Source organism: Chelonia mydas, chromosome 4 (assembly GCF_015237465.2).
Source record: "Chelonia mydas isolate rCheMyd1 chromosome 4, rCheMyd1.pri.v2, whole genome shotgun sequence".
Lineage (NCBI taxonomy): Eukaryota > Metazoa > Chordata > Testudines > Cheloniidae > Chelonia > Chelonia mydas.
The window spans coordinates 35,168,037-35,186,924 of record NC_057852.1 but is presented as its reverse complement, the minus strand read 5'-3'; the positions used below and the strand labels follow the sequence as shown (position 1 = coordinate 35,186,924).

Below are 18,888 nucleotides of genomic sequence, written 5' to 3'. Positions count from 1 at the left end.
TTACAGAAGTCTGAGCTGCAGGAAGGTAATATTCTGTTCTGGAGCAGTTACAGGATTAAGTCCAGATTCCTCCTGACTTAGCAGGGCTAAAAGTGGGAGCTTTATACCATTGGAAAGGGAAATTCTCCATAAGAAAAACATCAGTTGCTTCTCACCCTGACAGGTCCTGAGATATTGGCTCTAATATTATAATATATGGAAAAAACTATTAAGACATTTTTAGATGTTTCTAACTGTATTTATTCTAATTTTTTTTCCCCTCCAATGACGGTACATTTGGACTCAAAACACTTAGCTTTAAAGGAAGGTGGATACTAAAGTGACTACAAATTAAAAAAAAAAAAATCTAAGATTGCTTTCCAGTAATTTATGTGATATACATACAGTACATTCTGATGTGATATGGTATACATTTTGTAGTGGCACTCATTTGAGATAAACTGCAGAATTCAGCTGTGGCTTCCCCACTCATGAGATATGTGGCTATCTTGATACCTTCATTATTTTCTGTCATAGTTTTCATCTACCCATGTATATGTATCAATAAGTCCTCTTAGCTTCTGACACACTGCATTGCAAAACTGTATCTAGAAGCTCTAACTCTGGAGAGGGTGCATCAGAAAAGCTAGAAGGATCATGAGATTTGAAATTTGCCTCTACAATGGATTCACTAGGGGGAATATGCTTTGACATCTTTATTCTATTCATACTGAATGGCCATCCCTTTGCAAGTGGCACCCATTCACCCAGATATCAAACGTTTACTGATCTAAGCTCTTAAGATTAAGATATGAACGATAAGTGAAAGCAGAAAACAGACTTGTAAATATTCATACATTAGTAATGACATTAACTACTGAGTCTATGGATTTGAAAATGGGTGTCAGAAATTGCCCGTTCATCAAAGATGACGTGGCAGCACAAGCAGCAACTGTAACTTTGTAATTGTATTAAAAAGAGGCACAGACGTTTATCATGTTTGAAACAAATGTTTTTATGTGATGAAGCTTTGGAAAGAGACCAATACATAGATTGAATCAATACAAAATACCATGGCCAAGGCAAAGAAGCCTTGATTTGGATGGCAACAACTTCTAAGGCTTAGTTTAAAAATACCTTAAGGACACCAGAGCAAAGGTATGGTTCTGATCCAAAGCCCATTGAAATCAATTGCAAGATGCATCAGGACTTGATGGGCTTTGGATCAGAAATGATAGTAGTAGAATCAGCTAGCACCATTGCCATTAGGAGGTATAATTATGGGTGGGACCATAGTAAGTCTCTTATCTCCTCCAGGAAATCATGCACTTTGCTCCAGTTCGTTACACTACTCATTCACCTAGCTGCCATTTGTGCCTTTCAAAATCTCCCCCCTTAGTACTAAAAATGCTCTAACAAGGCTTGAATGGCCAGGATCAAATCAATGCAATCCCTGTTGTAGGCTTAGTCACTTAGTTAATTGAGAATGTTGCAGAATTAACTGTACATTACTATTAACCTCCAAATATGTATGACTAAAGTATAGGCATGTTAGTCCAAATATTCCAGTTTTCCAAATGTATACTCTTTCTTCACCATAAAGAGGATGATGGACTGAAAAGAGGAGAAGGAAACAGCACTCACACTGCCACCAAACTGGGAGAGCTGAAGAGCTGGATAGCTCTATCCTTTTTATCAGTGAGAGGCCAAGGGAGGAATGTAAGTGAGTTTAGAAGACTGTATGTTGGCTATAAGGTAAGTGATTCATATATTGCAGACATTATGATGTGTGTGGTGGGAACTGGAGAGTGTGAAAGAGGTGTGCATGATTGTCCCAGGTGTTTAAGAGCATGTATGACTGTCTGGTTCTTTTATGGCCAAGAGATATTCCAGATTGATTGTAAACATTAATGCATTCAGAACAAGGGCAAGCACAGGAATACATTTTCTGTCACACTTATTAGCCTTTTTGTATGTTATACAGTGCATAGGACAAAAGGGAAAGTGGTAAAGTGTGTGAGAGAAAATTTCTTCTTATTGATGTTATATTTTTTTTAAAAAATCAGGTAGTAAAATCATTGGGTAAGTACTGTATAGTTGGGAGAATTGGTTCAGATTAATCCATGATGTGCAAAGACCTGAGACAGAGGTGGTCTTGCCCTCACTAGCGGTGAGAGTGACTCACAGAAGCTGAAATTGACCACTTTGGGCAGTGGCCAGCACAAGTCCCACTTGAGCCATATGTTGAGGCCTTGCACTGATGCTCTGCACAAAGATATTTCCTGTTGGACCTAAATGGTCCATAATCCTTGTGCTGTGCCTTGGCATGGGGTGGGAGAGATGGAGGGGAATTTCACTCAGTATGAACAAACAACAAAATTCTCCTTCATTTTTCAGCATACAAACTAGGACCAAATCAAAGTCTACCCATTTTCAGGATGTCAACAGGACAATACAGCCCCCCTTCCGCCCACATCATTATGTGCCAGCAATATACCCCATCACAGTGCCACTCTTTTAAACCTCCAAATCAATGAAGGTGGAATCCAGCCTTTCACCACTATCAGCCAACTCTGTTTGTCTACTCCCGCTTTACAGCTTGTCAGAAAATTTCCATCAAAATATTTTTTTAAAATAAGGGGGAGGAAGATGTGATATTTTTCCTCTTGTTTCTACCCAACTGTATTTCTTTTTATGCATGATACTTGGGCCCTGTAGTTTAATGAGTCTTGGCTGTATCTACTCTGCAGTCACTTTACTCCTCCAGTCTGGTTCTTTACATCTGCTGATACAGCAGGGAAAACTGAGTTGTGGGATTTTGCTTTTCCAAGACATCTCTGGCCAAAGCCATCTGGGGATCTCCCAGGACCGCAATGAACAGTATACTTCATGCCAGTCTTTTAAAATTCAAAAACAGTGAATATGGGGCAAAAGTAGGGACAATTTTTGAAAATTGTGGATTATTAGTCTTCTACAGTATGGGCATTGTTCAAGGGTGACCTTAAAAATTACCCTATGATTATTTTTATGTATTAATTATATTGCAGCAACAGCTAGGAGTTCCAGTTACAGACCAGGACCTCATTGTGCAAGGTGCTGTACAAACAAACATATATTATGTTATTTTCCCAACTTTCACATAATGTTTTAGGGACATATTTAAAATGTGGTCAAGTGAGGGGGTTTCTTTTTAAGTTATTCAACTGGATAGTACCAAAAATAATGCTCTGGTTTGTTTTGCTACTAGCTCAGTTTCAGTGTGGGAGGGCAGTTAATTGGTTACGATCAAATCTATAGGGTTTTTTTTTTAAATGGTAGCACTATGTTTCCAGATTTTTACTCATTGCTTCCTTTGTAAATTGTCCCTTAAAATACCTTCATTTATTTTCCGATATACATTTTCTGATATACCTGTATGAATAGCACATACACAGAATTTAACTTGGAAAGGTTACCCACAGCTGATATAAAATATATGAAAAGCAGAATACTTGGTTTCATTTTATCTTAGCCATTGAGGAGGAGTATGCCTAGTATTTAGAGCAGGGTAACAACTGCTAGTACTTTGTACAGGTGATTTTTTTTTTACTAATTAAAAGTAATACAAGTGTTATCAAATGAGGAAATGTCATATGTTTTTTATCAGAAAATAACAGATTAAGCCATTGTATAGGCATGGTATAGTTGTGAATATTTGCTCTTTGGGTGGTGGGCCTATCAGAAACTTATAACCCCTAAGAAACTGAAGTCATTTATATACCAACATTTTTTTCTGGTTCCCTTGAAAAGTAGTAACAGATTCTCATGCCACACTCAACATAAAAGTTCTTCAGTACATGGTCCCCATGTCTCAACCCATGCCTCCCCCAAAATCATTAGACAACCTTATGCATACATACCAGTCATCTGACCACTGAACATATATAAGTGTTCTACCCCCACTACATTGTGCCATCCTTTACATATGAGCATGTGCACAAGTTGCTACATACTTGCCACCTACCACTGCTTGTGTGATCTCAGGCTATTCTATAATTCCTGTAGCACTACTACCTTGTTATCCATTTGCCATTTAAGAATGTTAAAGAATGAATGAAATTATTGTGGGTGAGACCAACCATGTCCTATCCTACCCTCCCTCACCATGAGAAATTACCTATAATTCATCCTTCATCTTCCCCCTCAATACAGACATGTGAATGGTTACACTCATGAAGACCTACTTCAATATCCATCCTGCCCATCCCAATGTAGATCCCTCATGCGAGGCATTGAGAATATTACCACCATTTATATCCTTCACAACATTACAGCCAGCAGGGTCTCTGGTTTTGAGACATTCACTGTCACATTCTCATGAGCATATCCTTAAAGTTCTGTGATGTATATAGGGCTTCAGTTTTGGACTCCTTCAAATCCATAAGTATTTTGGTTTAAAATGTCACAAGCATGTATCTTGCCTAGTGAGCACAGGGTGGTCAGGACATGGAGATGGAGTACTTCATGTTTACACTTCCAAACTTTAAACTTGACTGAGGACACCCTGGCTTTCCAGTGTGTGGGATATATATAAATAAAAAAGAATTTTTTTTTTTTAAGGTAACTGACCTTAAGTCATTAATAAGTATTTACAACTGTATTTCAATTAAATTGAGTTTCACCCTGGGATTAATATTAAGGAGCAATGGCCAGATTCCAGCGCCCTTGTACACACTTAGTCCTATACTCAAAAAGTGAGTGAAGTCCGTGGAATTATTCATAAAGAAAGGTACTACTCAATGAGGGAGAACTTGGTCCTCAGTATTCTGTTGCCAAATGTGTTCATTTTTATATTTTATTGCTAGAAATTACTATGAATTATGAAACATTTGAAATTACCTGAAAAAAGACATTTTTTCTACTATTCCTAAAAAAAATTGAAGTAATTATAAATATTTTCTTTCTTTGTAAGCATGCAAACAGTCAAGTAGTCATGCTGGGAGAGCAATACAGTAGTGCACAGACAATCCAGGAAGTTTTTGGAGAGTGTTGGGGACAACTTCCTGGTGCAACTACTGGAGGAATCAACCTGGGGCCGTTCACCTCTTGACCTACTGCTTACAAACAGGGACGAATTGGTAGAGGAAGTAGAAGTGGGTGGCAACCTGCGCAGCAGTGACCATGAGATGGTGGAGTTCAGGATCCTCACAAAAGGAAGACAGGAGAGTAGCTAAATATGGACCCCGGACTTCAGAAAAGCAGACTTTGACTCCCATAGAGAACTGATGGGCAGGATTCCCTGTGAGTCTAATAGGAGGGGGAAGGGAGTCCAGGAAAGCTGGTTGTATTTTAAAGAAGCCTTATTGAGGGCGGAGGAACAAACCATCCCGATGTGCAGAAAGAATAGCAAATATGGCAGGCAAACAGCTTGGCTTAACAGTGAAATCTTCAATGAGCTTATACACAAAAAGGAAGCTTACCAGAAGTGGAAACTTGATCAGAGGACTAGGGAGGAGTATAAAAATATTGCTGGAGTATGCAGGGTTGTAATCGGGAAGGCCAAAACACAATTGGAGTTGCAGCTAGCAAGGGATGTGAAGGATAACAAGAAGGGTTTCTACAGGTATATTATCAACAAGAAAAAGGTCAGGGAAAGTGTAGGAACCTTAATGAATGGGGGAGGCAACCTAGTGACAGATGTGGAAAGCTGAAGTATTAAATGCTTTTTTTGCCTCAGTTTTCACAGACAAGGTCAGGTCCCACACTGCTGTCCTGGGCAACACAGTAAGGGAGGAGGTGAGCAGCACTCAATGGTGAAAGAATAGGTTAAGGACTATTTAGAAAAGCTGGACATGCACAAGTCCATGGGTCCAGATCTAATGCATTAGAGGGTGCTGAGAGAATTGGCTGATGTGATTGCAGAGCCATTGGCCATTATCTTTGAAAACTTGTGGTGATTGGGGTTGCTCCCAGACAATTGGAAGAAGGCAAATATAGTGCCCATCTTTTAAAAAGGGAAGGAGGAGAACCCAGGAAGCTACAGACCGGTCAGCCTCACCTCAGTCCCTGGAAAAAAATCATGGAGCAGGTCCTCAAGGAAACCATGTTGAAGCACTTGGAGGAGAGGAAGGTGATCAGGAACAGTCAACGTGGATTCACCCAGGGCAAGTCATGCCTGACCCACCTGATTGCCTTCTATGATGAGATATGGCTCTGTGGATATGGGGAAAGCAGTGGATGGGATATATCTTGACTTTAGCAAAGCTTTTGATACGGTCTCCCACAGTATTCTTGCCAGCAAGTTAAAAAACTATGGATTGGATGAATGGACTATAAGGTGGATAGAAAGCTGGCTAGATTGTTGGGCTCAACAGGTAGTGAACAATTGCTCGATGTCTAGTTGGCAGCTGGTATCAAGCAGAGTGCCCCAGGGGTTGGTCCTGGGGCCAGCTTTGTTCAATATCTTTATTAATGATCTGGAAGATGGGATAAATTGCACCCTCAGCAAGTTTGCAGATGACACTAAGCTGTGGGGAGAGGTAGATATGCTGGAGGGTAGGGATAGGGTCCAGAGTGACCTAGAAAAAATTGGAGGATTGGGCCAAAAGAAATCTGATGAGGTTCAACAAGGACAAGAGCAGAGTTCTGCGCTTAGGACGGAAGAATCCCATGCACCGCTACAGACTAGGGACCGACTGGTTAAGCAGCACTTCTGCAGAAAAGGACCTGGGGATTACAGTGGATGAGAAGCTGGATATGAGTCAGTAGTGTATCCTTGTTGCCAAGAAGTCTAATGGCATATTGGGTTGCATTAGTAGGAGCATTGCCAGCACTTCCCAGATTGAGGGAAGTGATTATTCCCCTCTATTCAGCACTAGTGAGGTCACATCTGGAGTATTGCATCCAGTTTTGGACCCCCCCACTACAGAAAGGATGAGGACAAATTGGAGAGTTCCAAAGAGGATGGAGCTCAGCTGTTCTCAGTGGTGGCAGATGACAGAACAAGGAGAAATGGTCTCAAGTTGCAGTGGGGGAGGTCTAGGTTGGATATTAGGAAACACTATTTCACTAGGAGGGTGGTGAAGCACTGGAATGGGTCACCTAGAGAGGTACTGGAATCTCCATCTTAGAGGTTTTTAACGCTTGGCTTGACAAAGACCTGGCTGGGATAATTTAGTTGGTGTTGGTCCTGCTTTGAGCAGGGGGTTGGACTAGATGATCTCCTGAGGTCTCTTCCAACCCTAATCTTCTGTGATTCTTGTCTTCCTTAGAGCTGTACAGTGCTCTTAAGTATAGTCCTAAGCAAGGAGTGGGGCATAAACTTAATTAGAATTGTGCCTCAAATATACCCCTCTGAGGCACAGTTCCTCTTGTACTTCCCTATTGCAGTGGGGTTGGGAGAGTAATCTGCTGTGGCCCACTACAGGGCACCACATACTCACCTTGCATTCAGTCAGATCAATTGGGAAGATTATAGAGAGGGGTTGAGCTATTGTTCTACCTGTCCTCCCCAATCTGTACATATATCGTTGCAGAATAAGGGAAATATTGGATATGCAGCAGATGTAATGCAGCCACGCATGGGCCTTACTCCCTCTTATTCTTACCTGGCTACATTAAAACTAGGCACGGTCTAGCCCTTAATGTAGATGGGGCAGATATGGAAGTCTTTTCTGTCTCCATGGCAACAATAAGGTATAGATGTGCCTTGGTATCACTCTGGAGTCAGAGAAAGGAAATACTCACTGTTGTCTCCAATGGGTGAAAGGTGAGCATTCATTTGAGGGCAGGGCAGGGGAGAAGCGGCAAAGCAAAATAAATCATATAGGTATTTCTGAATAGAGCCATATATAGAGAATAATCTGTCATCTGTGTTTAGTTCTGTATGAGAACTGAGCAATGCTTCCGGGCTGTCATGAAAAAGTGGAAGACGACACACAATCAAAAGAATCTGAGCCACTGAGACGGTGTAAATAGGCCCATTTACACCAGTTGATAATCTGACTGTGCAACTTTTATGTACAAAGAAAAATGAATATGAAAGGCTGCTTAAAGCAAAAACAGCTTGTGCTGTACATAACAGTAATAGAAATAGCATTAAAAATTTTAATATAATAAACAAGTCCCACTAAAGAAATAGGTATGATTTTATGGGAAACACAACTGAATAGTTAAAATGTTCAATGACCACATTCCTTGTTCAGTTTTAAAAGATAAAGGGCCAGACCTTCATCAAGTATAACATGGCATAACTGTATTGGCTTAATGGAACTACACCAGTTTACAGCTGTTGAAGATTTGGCCCAATGTTTTTATACCTTAACAAAAGCCAAATTTATGAAACGACATACAATAGTTGGACAATATGAATAAAAATATAAAACAAAATTATAAAATTGAAAAAATATTAACAATTACTACAAAGGGAAATACTAACTGCAAAGGAAAAAAACCAAGCACGTTAAATGATGTATACAATATAGTTTTGAAAAGATTATTAAAATTTATGCTAATCTAGAAAAAGACATGTGATCAACCATGGAATTCTCTAAAAAAGTTTGGGTACTCAAGCACAGAATAATCCACTGGACACAGACCCAGTGTCCTGAAACTCCACTTTGCTTGGGCTGGAATATTCACATCAAGTGCGTGAAGAATGACAACATCATGGTGTGTGAGGAACGAAAACCTCACGTCTATGTTGCAGCAACACTGTTCCACTTGACATGATCGTTATTCATTTACCTGACAGAGATTGAGTCAACATGTTGAGATTGGGGCTCTTAGTAAAGGTGAAGAGAGACTGGACCAATCTAGCAACCACATTGTTCATCATCCCTCACAGATGATCACTCCAGCGTAAACGGATACAAAACCTATCTTGGACCATAGGGGAAGCCCTTGAGACATTTCTTAGCGCCTGAGTTTGTTCTGTACTGATGGCTTTCATCTTTCAGATATTTGATATGACCTTTTCAATATGAATATTCACTCCTGGGTGGAGGATTGGCTACTGATTAATTATCTGATGGATTGTCAGCCAAGCAGTCACTAGCTGCATATAGTGGCAGGATAGTACGTGCAGGGAAATTTGTAAAATAATTTGCAAATAACTGGGAGGAAATTATTGTCTACTATCACATAGTTGGGAGATGGAGATTATAGCTGTTTCAGCACAGTGAAATACAAAAGAAGAGGTCAGGACCTAAGGTATGTAACCTTCTTATCTGCATCAATTATGCATTGTGGCTTGTGGTCCATATCAGCTGGCCAGGCCTAGATAGATCAGTTGGCTGAGTTAGTATTTCATATTGCCCAGGGGAGCTAGGAGTGTGTTGATTTCCTAATTGGATAGATGGGTGACCTTAGGTAAGAAGATCAACTGCATTCACCCCCTAGCAGCAGCAAGAAAGAGTTAATTGTTCATGTTGGTTATGTTATTATAATATGATTAATAATATCACACCAATACGCCATTTATTCCAGCAGAAGTATGATTGTCCTAACTGCTAACATTCACAATATACATCACCTGGTCCTATACTGCTCTTAGTTGAATTACTGTGCTTTCACAGTACTAACTATAAACCTGCATTTGAGTTAGCTCACTCAAGTCAGGCCAGGTAAAGGGCAATTAGATTTAAACATCTCTGATTTGTCAATGGAAATGCAAATAGGTACATGCCTATTTTTTTTTCCATCCAGAGTTGAAAATTTCCCAAGAATATCTCCTTTAAATCTAAATAGTCCTTCCTCCTGGTTTATTAACTTTAATTTGTCAACATTTTTCTTTTGTCCATGGAACATACTTATATAAGGGCAAATGCATTGACCACTTCGTATTCAGTTAGAAGCAGCAGAGGCAGAAGAGTTTTCTAGAGGAGTAAATAAACTGTTATGGGCAATGCATCAGAGAATAGATTGTGTCCTCCTTAAGTGATAGTTACACTAATGGAAGTTGAGCCGGGGCAGCATTCACCTGTGCAACTAACTTTTTCAAAATGTTTTAACATTTATGATCACTGAGGTTTGAGTTTGTTTTTTAAAGAAAAGTTCCCTTATTTTCCTCACTCTCCCAAAATCCTTTAGATTCAAGGTACCTTTCCTTACCCTACTGCAAAATTAGAAATCCCCATGGATCAATACCATTTTTCCTGGATGTTAATGAAAAAAATTAACAGAACAGACCAATATTTGATCTAGTCCAGTATTTGGTCTCCAGCAATAGCAAATGACATGTTTCAGAGGAAAGTCAGAGTGGAATAAATATGTAATACTACCCCATATGGGGAAAATTTCCTTTCTGACCCCAGAAATTGATCAATTTATACCACAAAAGAATGAAGATTGATATCTATTATAAATTTTTTGAACTAGTATAACTGAATATCCTATTCTTAAATCACATAAATGACTTATAGTTACAACAGAATTTCATGGGAGCCAGCTTCTAGATTAATAAGAATGTAAGGTTTGCCCTGCTGAATCAGATCAGTGGGCCACCTAAATTTAGTTTCTGTATCTGACAGCAACCCATACAAAGTGCTTCAGAGGAAGATGCAAGAACCCTGAAGTGACCAATTATCTGTCCATAGGGGATTTTTTTCCCCCCTTACCCTTGTTAGTTAGAGGTTGGCTAATGCTCTGAAGACAGCGTTTATAAAAATTGTGTTTATATATAATATCTTCTTTAATGTAATTGTGGATGTTCTCCTCCGAGTGTCTATAACTTCAGAAGTGATCTTAGAGGGTACTTCTACCTCCTTAGAAATACTGCAGTGTACTGCTTATATTTACAATAAATACCTTAAATGCCAACCTACTTAGTCATAACAGTGACTATTCGGAAATATTTTAGGTACTAATAGAGTATTAACATGGCAGGTTAGTGCTAAAATGAAGAAATGTTGCTAAACTGTGCATGTTCTTTCCTAGTAGCTTAAACTTTTAGGTAGGACAGGAGTCATTTGAGACCAACACTCTTAATTTGATATATTGAAATGAACCTTACAACATAATACAATAAAGCATTTGTTTCTCATATGCTAGCTTTTTTCTTCTGTACTTTAAAACAGTTGTGAAATTTTTGAAAGAGGACCACATTGGCCAGACCACAGCTTGAACAGCAGTTCATAAATTGAAGAAGAACTGTGCATACTGTATTTGCATCTCTGAACCCTTTCAGATTATTTTGGCTTCCACTTCTTCCTGGAAGACATTTTGAGTTCCTAATATGAACAATGTCCAGGTGCTGTAATGCATTTTCACTAGCATTTGGAACAAAAGCAAGTAATCTCTTATTTTTGGATTATTTTCACAGAAGCCCCCAAAAAACAAACACACACATACCAAGTGAAGCAGCAAACAAGAACATGTCACATCTGGGAGGATCTCACTAGGCCAGTACGGAAAAGACACTCTTAGAATCCAGGCTTCTGTGGGGAAGAGTGGCTCTTTTTTTCCCCTCCCCAAAAGCCTTATGAAGTGGCAGGGGTTAGACAGACCTCAGCTGCCCTAAATTCCCACCTAACTGCCCAATTAGTGTATGGGTGTGGAGCGGGGCAGTTTATATTGCTCCTCTAGGGCACTGTCCACCATTTGCATCTGGGTTTGTTTATTCCCCACCTGCCCTTCCCTTGGGTTTGTTTCTTCCTTTTTCTTAATTGCCGCTACATTTCCCATTTTGGTCAGCAGTCTTTTAAGGAGCTAGAAAGGACTTTTCTCCAAGAGCAGATTGGTAGCTAGAAATGTGGAGTTTTCACCTCGGCACACACAGGAGGCCTGGCTCAGTATACGATTATAGTTTTTGTTACCACTGTAAGGCAGGTGCCCAACTGAGGATTAACCACTGCCATCCTGGGGAGTGATTATACCCTACTATGCATTGCAGGGCAAAGGGAAGGCTTCAGTGTTTATGCAAAAAAGTGCTGCCTCTCATTCAAATGTTCATCCCTCACATGGAATTTGGGGCCTTCTTGGTCCTTGTCCCTTGGTGTATTTTACAGGAGGGAGATCCAGGTAGCCTCCTCATAGAGATTGCCCTGCCTTAATGGGCTCCACGCTTACAGTGCATCAAAGTGAATCTTGTCTCTGACAAGCCAAAGGAGGATTGTTGTAGCACAATTTCTCACCAGCCTTGTTTTAACCCTTTGCAGGTCAATGGGAGATTTACAAGGTGGGGGTGTGGTGTCTAGAGGACAGAAGGGACACGGATGAGCAGTGGGACTGGAGAACAGTAAGCGTCTGGGGCCTGGGGCTAAGCCAGGAATTCCAGTGACCAGCAGCACTGGGCATTGCTCAGTATGCAAATAGACTCCCATTGTAAGACACACAATACACAGTGGTCAGACAGGGAGGTAAGTGTCTCCCATCTCCTGGCTAGTGGAATCCATTTTAAGGCATGTTACCTCTGGGGGGTCTGCTATTAACTTCAAGGCTTTAAAAACATAATTTCCAATATATATCCATATATCTCCCTACATATTATCGACACATACATTTCACAAAGGTTACTATAACCACTGTGATACAGGCTTTCAGTAGAGACCTTATGTGACACACTTTAGCAAACTAATGTGTAAAACCCTGTAAATCCCCAGGGGAGTCCCTATTATCCTTTTGCATTCCTGTGCCCGCTGCTGGTTGGCATCAAGAGGTCCTTGGGACACACCTATGCAGCCTTATTGCTTTGCAGGAGTAACCATAGCAAATAATTCTATTATTTATGTATAAGGAGGAAAGAATACAGCTGGCTGCAGCTCACCTCATTTGGATTTGCAGTGGTAACAAGAGAAAAAAAAACTCACTTAGGCCAGGTCTACAACAGAAAATTAGGTCAGCATAATTATATTGCTCAGGGGTGTGAAAAATCCACACTCCTGAGTGGCATAGTTAAGCAAACTAAGTCCCCATGTAGGCAGCATTAGGTTGATGGAAGAATTCTTCTGTAAAGCTAGCTGCCACCTCTCAGGGAGGTGATTACCTATGACAACAGGAGAATACCTCCGTCAGAGTAGATGTGCCACTGTAGTGCTTTAAGTATAAGCAAGCCCTCAGTTTAGTCACTACAGTCTGCGTGTATGACTGACTACACCTAGGGACTTAATCTCTTGAGTAAGTCCTTAGTAATTTTTTTTTAGTACCAGTAACTTTTTAGAGTAGAATCATACTTTAATGTTCCTCATAAGAAACCATTTATTTTAAAGTTGTAGGGTGAAATCCAGGTTCCATTGAAATCAATGAGAAAACTGCCATTGATTTCAATGGGGCTAGGATTTCACCCCTACAGCATACATAGGAGTAGTACAGCTGTGATGGAATATTTTTAATATTACTCCATGTTCATTTGCTTTGTATTTGAGTGGCTCTTTGGGATCTCCTGGTTTCTCCTGTGGACTCTCCATCATCTTGGATAAGGAAGTCTGGCTGCTGCTCCCTTTGACTCCTGAGTACCACCCAGAGCACTGACCAGACAATAGTGGAAGGATGGAGTCACAGAGTTGAGTGGTGATCTCTGCTTCTGAGCAATAAGCTTGCTCCTCCTACAGTGGTCCCAGTTCCTGTTAATCCTGGAGCAAGGGACTGCGTCTGGATCCTCTGTTACCTCTAGTCTATTTGGGCAAGCCTTGTATGTTGTTTTAAAAAAGATAGTTTGAACTATACATAGCCTGCTATATTGGAACTCCCTTAGGGCTTGTTTTATAATAGTTTTTCTTATAAGCAGATACAACAACTCCTTTTGCCTTGCCATTTTTTCTTCTCTGTTAAATAAGGAATTTCTTTAACTAAAACAAAAGAGTGTGAGAGTGAAAGCTTATGTTTCAGGGAAGAAACAAGTAAGAGACCATGGAGACTACATAATTGGGTGTGATGTGTCAGCTTCTCAAGCAAGTTTAGGGACTATTCTGTCATCACTTCCAAAGCGCATAAGTGAGAGGAATGCATAAATCCTCTGCATCTTCCATAACTTAACCAAACACTGGATTCTCCTATCAGAGTAATTCAGTCATGGCAATTAGCATGCAGGTGGTTTATACATTAGCAAGGGAAGCAAGGTGGGGGGGGGGAGGAAAAAGGGAGAGAATGAGATAGTGTGGCATGAAAAAAAAGAGGAACTGGCCAAATCAACACATTCATCCCATTTTTGCCAAGCAAGTTAGGCAGCCTATATAAGCTACTTTGGCTAAAGGCACCCTTGGGTTACCCAGTCAGTCACCTCTCCCCTTGTTTTTTCTGACCATTTTCTCTTCCCTAAAAGCAAAACGTTAGGCAACAACAATAGAACACATTTCATCTATGTTCATAACCCCAGAACAACCACTGAATATGCATATAGGCAGAGTTTTCAGGAACCTGGAGTTAGGCAGTTAGGGGACTTATCAGTTGTACCCTCTATGATGTTGCACTCCAAATGTTTATGGAAATATGCTGATGAATGTTAATATAATGTAACTGGAATACGCTTTATGCAAAAGGTCTCTTGTAACATATTGTTACAAAGCTTATAATCTACTGAGTGTGTTCATCCTATTTGTATGAATGTATCATTCTTGTATCTGAAGCTAGAAATATGAAGTATTACTCTGAAGTCCTATTGTAACTATACAAAGTGTGGGCCATTAATAGGGGTTTAGAATCTTTATGGCTCCCATTAACAACGACAATTGGTTGTAAATGGCTCTGTTTACTTGTAAGCCTTCCTGTGTTCATGTGAGTCAGGCCAGAAAGAATGGAGGTTTAGGGTCTCACAGGACATGTGACCATGTCACCTGGTGCTTTTCCATTTAGAAGGAGGGATGGGGACCCAGAGAGACAAAAGATTCCTGCCTTGTGCCAAAGCCATAAAAGGGGGTGGAACAGAACAAAGGGGGCTGCCAGTCATGGAGAAATCCCCCAGTTACCACCTGAGCTGGAACAAGGACTATACCAGGGGAAAGGATTGGGCCCAGGCTAAGAAAGAGTCTAGTCTGTGAAAGAAGCTTATTGGAACATCTCTGAGGGTGAGATTTACCTGTATTCATTTTCTTAAATGTATTAGGCTTAGACTTCTGTGTTTTGTTTTATTTTGCTTGGTAACTTATTTTGTTCTCTCTGTTATTACTTGAAACCACTTAAATCCTACTTTTTATACTTAATAAAATCACTTTTGTTTATTAATTAACCCAGAGTTAAGTAATTAATACCTGAGGGAGCAAACAGCTGTGCATCTCTCCCTATCAGTGTTATAGAGGGCGGACAATTTATGAGTTTACCCTATATGAGCTTTATGCAGAGTAAAACAGATTTATTTGGGGTTTGGATCCCATTGGGAGCTGGATGTCTGGGTGCTTGAGATAGGAAACATGCTGAACAGTTTTGGTTAAAGTCTACAGAGTTGGGGGCGTGATTCAAGAAGATCCAGGGTCTGTGTTGCAGCAGACTGGCATGTCTGGCTCAACAAGACAGGGTTCTGGAGTCCCAAGCTGGCAGGGAAACAACGGGCTCAGAGGTAGTTTAAGAACATCAGGTGACAGTCCCAAGGGGGCCTCTGTGACTGAACCCGTCACACCCTATCTCCTGTAAACTTGTGTACTGTAAACTCGTGTACTAGGCTTTGATGTAAATTTACAGCCTATGAGCCAAAACTCGTATTCATGCTAAAATTAAACAAAAAAAGAATTTATTCATAAGGTTCAAATTACTATTATAGATAGGCTGGCAAACAGTTTAAAATAAGAAACTACCTGAAACTATGGTCAAAACTAAACATAATCTGAACATCTTAAATTAAAAAAAAAAGTTTAGATTAAAGTTTAACATTTATTTTATTGTTGAGTGCTTCCGCACTTCCTCATTCTGATGCAAACAGGAAGCAGAAAGGCCAAAATACCAAGTGATGAGATCTTGGGGTATTTTTCATTTGAGCCTAAGCAGGAAATAAGATTTTTCATACAACAAATTTTGCTCTCATATAAGGTTCACAACTCCTATTAAAGTCAGCAGAATTTAAAGATCATCATGGTAGGTACATTTGAAATACCACAATGAGCACACATTTTTGTATCATGATTTATTTGAAAACCTTGCATCTGAAGAACATGCAGAAATCAGGGGGGAAATAAAGATTTTCATTAGACTTTCTCTGTATTATATCCCAGATTATTATTGGCATATGTAAGACCTATGGAATTTGGAGAAGAGTTTTCCTTTGTGGTTTATGGGCATGACAAGGGAGTAGGCTAGCTCCAGAAATACTACCCAGTAGGGTGCATATTTGGAAGCAGGTGTCCCAACTGCCAAAGCCATTTCTTATTCGATTTTGCAAGTCTAAAATGATACATTAATCACTGACCTGACAGTCATTGCAGAGAACACGGAATTTATTAGTTCAAGCATTTCACATACAATATTTTAGAAAATTATTAGCTTCTTATAAAACCCTACTCTACACCATGCTTGTCAATTTGGAATCTCACTGGCAAAATTGGAATTAAAAAATACAAAAATATAAAACTTACTGATACAATACGTTATACAATATCACTGTACATGTTCGGCTTTCAGTTTCTCCGTGAAAGGATAAACCTGAAGTTTAAAGGCCATGATCATCTATTTTGATACAAACTGCAGTTATTTGTTTCATTCTATTTGTAATTATTCTTTTAAGCTTAAACAATTATTCACTTAATTTTCATTTTACATATGCTGCAAACAATTATTTTCCCCACTGTGCATTTAACAGAATAGAAGCTAACTTGATTTTGTTTCATTCATTCAATACTCTCCTGCCCTGTTTTTGCATGAACATCAGAAATTGTAGAGATTAAATATAATTGGTTAAATACTGATACGAAGACAGGAAAGAACAACATACTGCTTTTGTGTAGGTCCTACCGAAAATGGCTGATTATTTTCTTCTTTAGTGAGAGAGTCCTAGATTTTTTCTTTACCATATTTAGAAACTGAAAGATATTCTCAACCAATTTACTGGCTTTGATTAAGGAACTGGCAATGATTTAAACTATTATGTATTATGATCACTGTTTGCAAGTTCTACACTTCTTGAACCAGAACCTTTACAGAACTCATAAAACTGTCATCTTAACACACAGAATCTTACATTATTGCCAGTTCCTTAATCATAGCCAGTGGAATTATATGGTAATACAGATTCAGGTGACACATTCAAGATGAGGACAGCATAGATGGATATAGCAGTGCTATTTGGCATCCCAGATCAGACAAAAAATGTTCTGTTTTCCCTGGAATCACACTCCTATATGTTTCATTAAGTCTGAACAAATCGGTCTGATAAAGTAAAAATCAACTTGAGATTTTTCCCCAAAACATAAACCAAATTTATGATTTGATCCTGCAACATGTGAATAGCCCTATTCGTTTCACCAGAATCCAGTAAAAAAGTAAGGTTGCATGAGTAGGGGCTGTTGTACTGGACTCCAAAATTGAATCTTTTGTGAAGTCTACAAGTTTGGCTAACTTTTTTTTTTAATTACAATGTAATACACATAGAAAGACCAGCAGCAGATATTCAGAAATACCATGAGAAAGAAAGGTTTCAGAGTAACAGCCGTGTTAGTCTGTATTCGCAAAAAGAAAAGGAGTACTTGTGGCACCTTAGAGACTAACCAATTTATTTGAGCATGAGCTTTCGTGAGCTACAGCTCACTTCATCGGATGCATACTGTGGAAACTGCGAGCTGTAGCTCACGAAAGCTCATGCTCAAATAAATTGGTTAGTCTCTAAGGTGCCACAAGTCCTCCTTTTCTTTTTATGAGAAAGAAAGTAATTCCTACCCAACTAAGTGCAGCAACCACCAACCACTATGCAATATTGTCTGTTCTCTGGACTGATTTCCAGAACAAAGGACTAAGTTTAGATACGATGCAGATAAACATCTGAACTGGTATATTTCAAACTCTCAGATCCAAATACCACCAACCTTTCCACAAAAGAGGGACAGCAAGAAGGAGATATGCAAAGCCCAAAATGGAACCAGAAATGAATTTTACAATTTCCCCCATATTTCTACTAATTTAAACCAAAAGTCCAGGTCTGAACACAACCTGAACTTTTTTGGGTGTTAAAAATCTGGATCTGGATTAGAATTTTGCAGCATGGGTCCACTTTGAAATCTCCCTTCATTAATTTTCATCCATTTGGACCAAGGCTCCCACATTAAAAGGTAAAACTTAACTTCAGAAAATGATTGGGTGCTCCAACATATAATGTAATGCCATCCAGCCACAGCCACCCAACAACACTGCCACCAAAAAAAACCCCAAATCAATTATCATCTACAGGAGGAGAATAAAGGCATTTTTTGGCTTTAAGCTATTCTTTTTGACAAATATGAATGGTAATTACATACATTTAATTTTAAAAACTTGTTCAAGAATCCTTCTGGATGATTTGATTGTTTAAAATATTGTCTTCCACAAAATTGTCTGATAAAAGGGCTTTGAACACTAAATATCCTTAAACTCATCTAAAAGTTCTTCTACCTGAAACAGAAAGTACATGTCTGAGCTACGGTATAGCTTAAGCTGTGACTAATGTGTCCAGTTTTCATGGTCGTCCTTAGGTACCTGTTTCTTTTCTAGCTGTCCATAGATTATTCTTCTGTCTGCAAGCAATAGGATTTCTCAAGTGCACAAACTATTTTTACAGTTAAAATTCATGTGAAACATGAGCACAGCAGGTGAATGCATGTTCAGCAAGCAGTTAGGGTAAAACAAAGACATCACCAGGATCACTCCATTGTTGATTCCCCTCTTCTGCACCATGTGACCTGTGGAATCTGCAGATCACAATTTCAGCTTGCCATCCTGCTGATCTCGGAAAATTTTAAAAAAATCAGCCAAGGCTTTTTCATTTAATGTGTGGATTCCAGGTCCTAGAGAGGCTGAATATAAAATGGCTCTGGTCAATCT

At 39.4% G+C, this 18,888-nt stretch overlaps 1 long non-coding RNA gene across 1 annotated transcript in view; it reads right to left on the bottom strand.

Annotated features, from left to right (window-relative positions):
- Nucleotides 1-11,405, bottom strand: part of LOC122465678 — a 63,247-nt gene extending 51,842 nt beyond the window's left edge. The window contains exon 1 of the long non-coding RNA XR_006290673.1: nucleotides 11,308-11,405. This is a non-coding gene — a long non-coding RNA (uncharacterized LOC122465678). The remainder of the gene's footprint in view (nucleotides 1-11,307) is intronic.
- Between the last annotated feature and the right edge of the window lie 7,483 nt (nucleotides 11,406-18,888).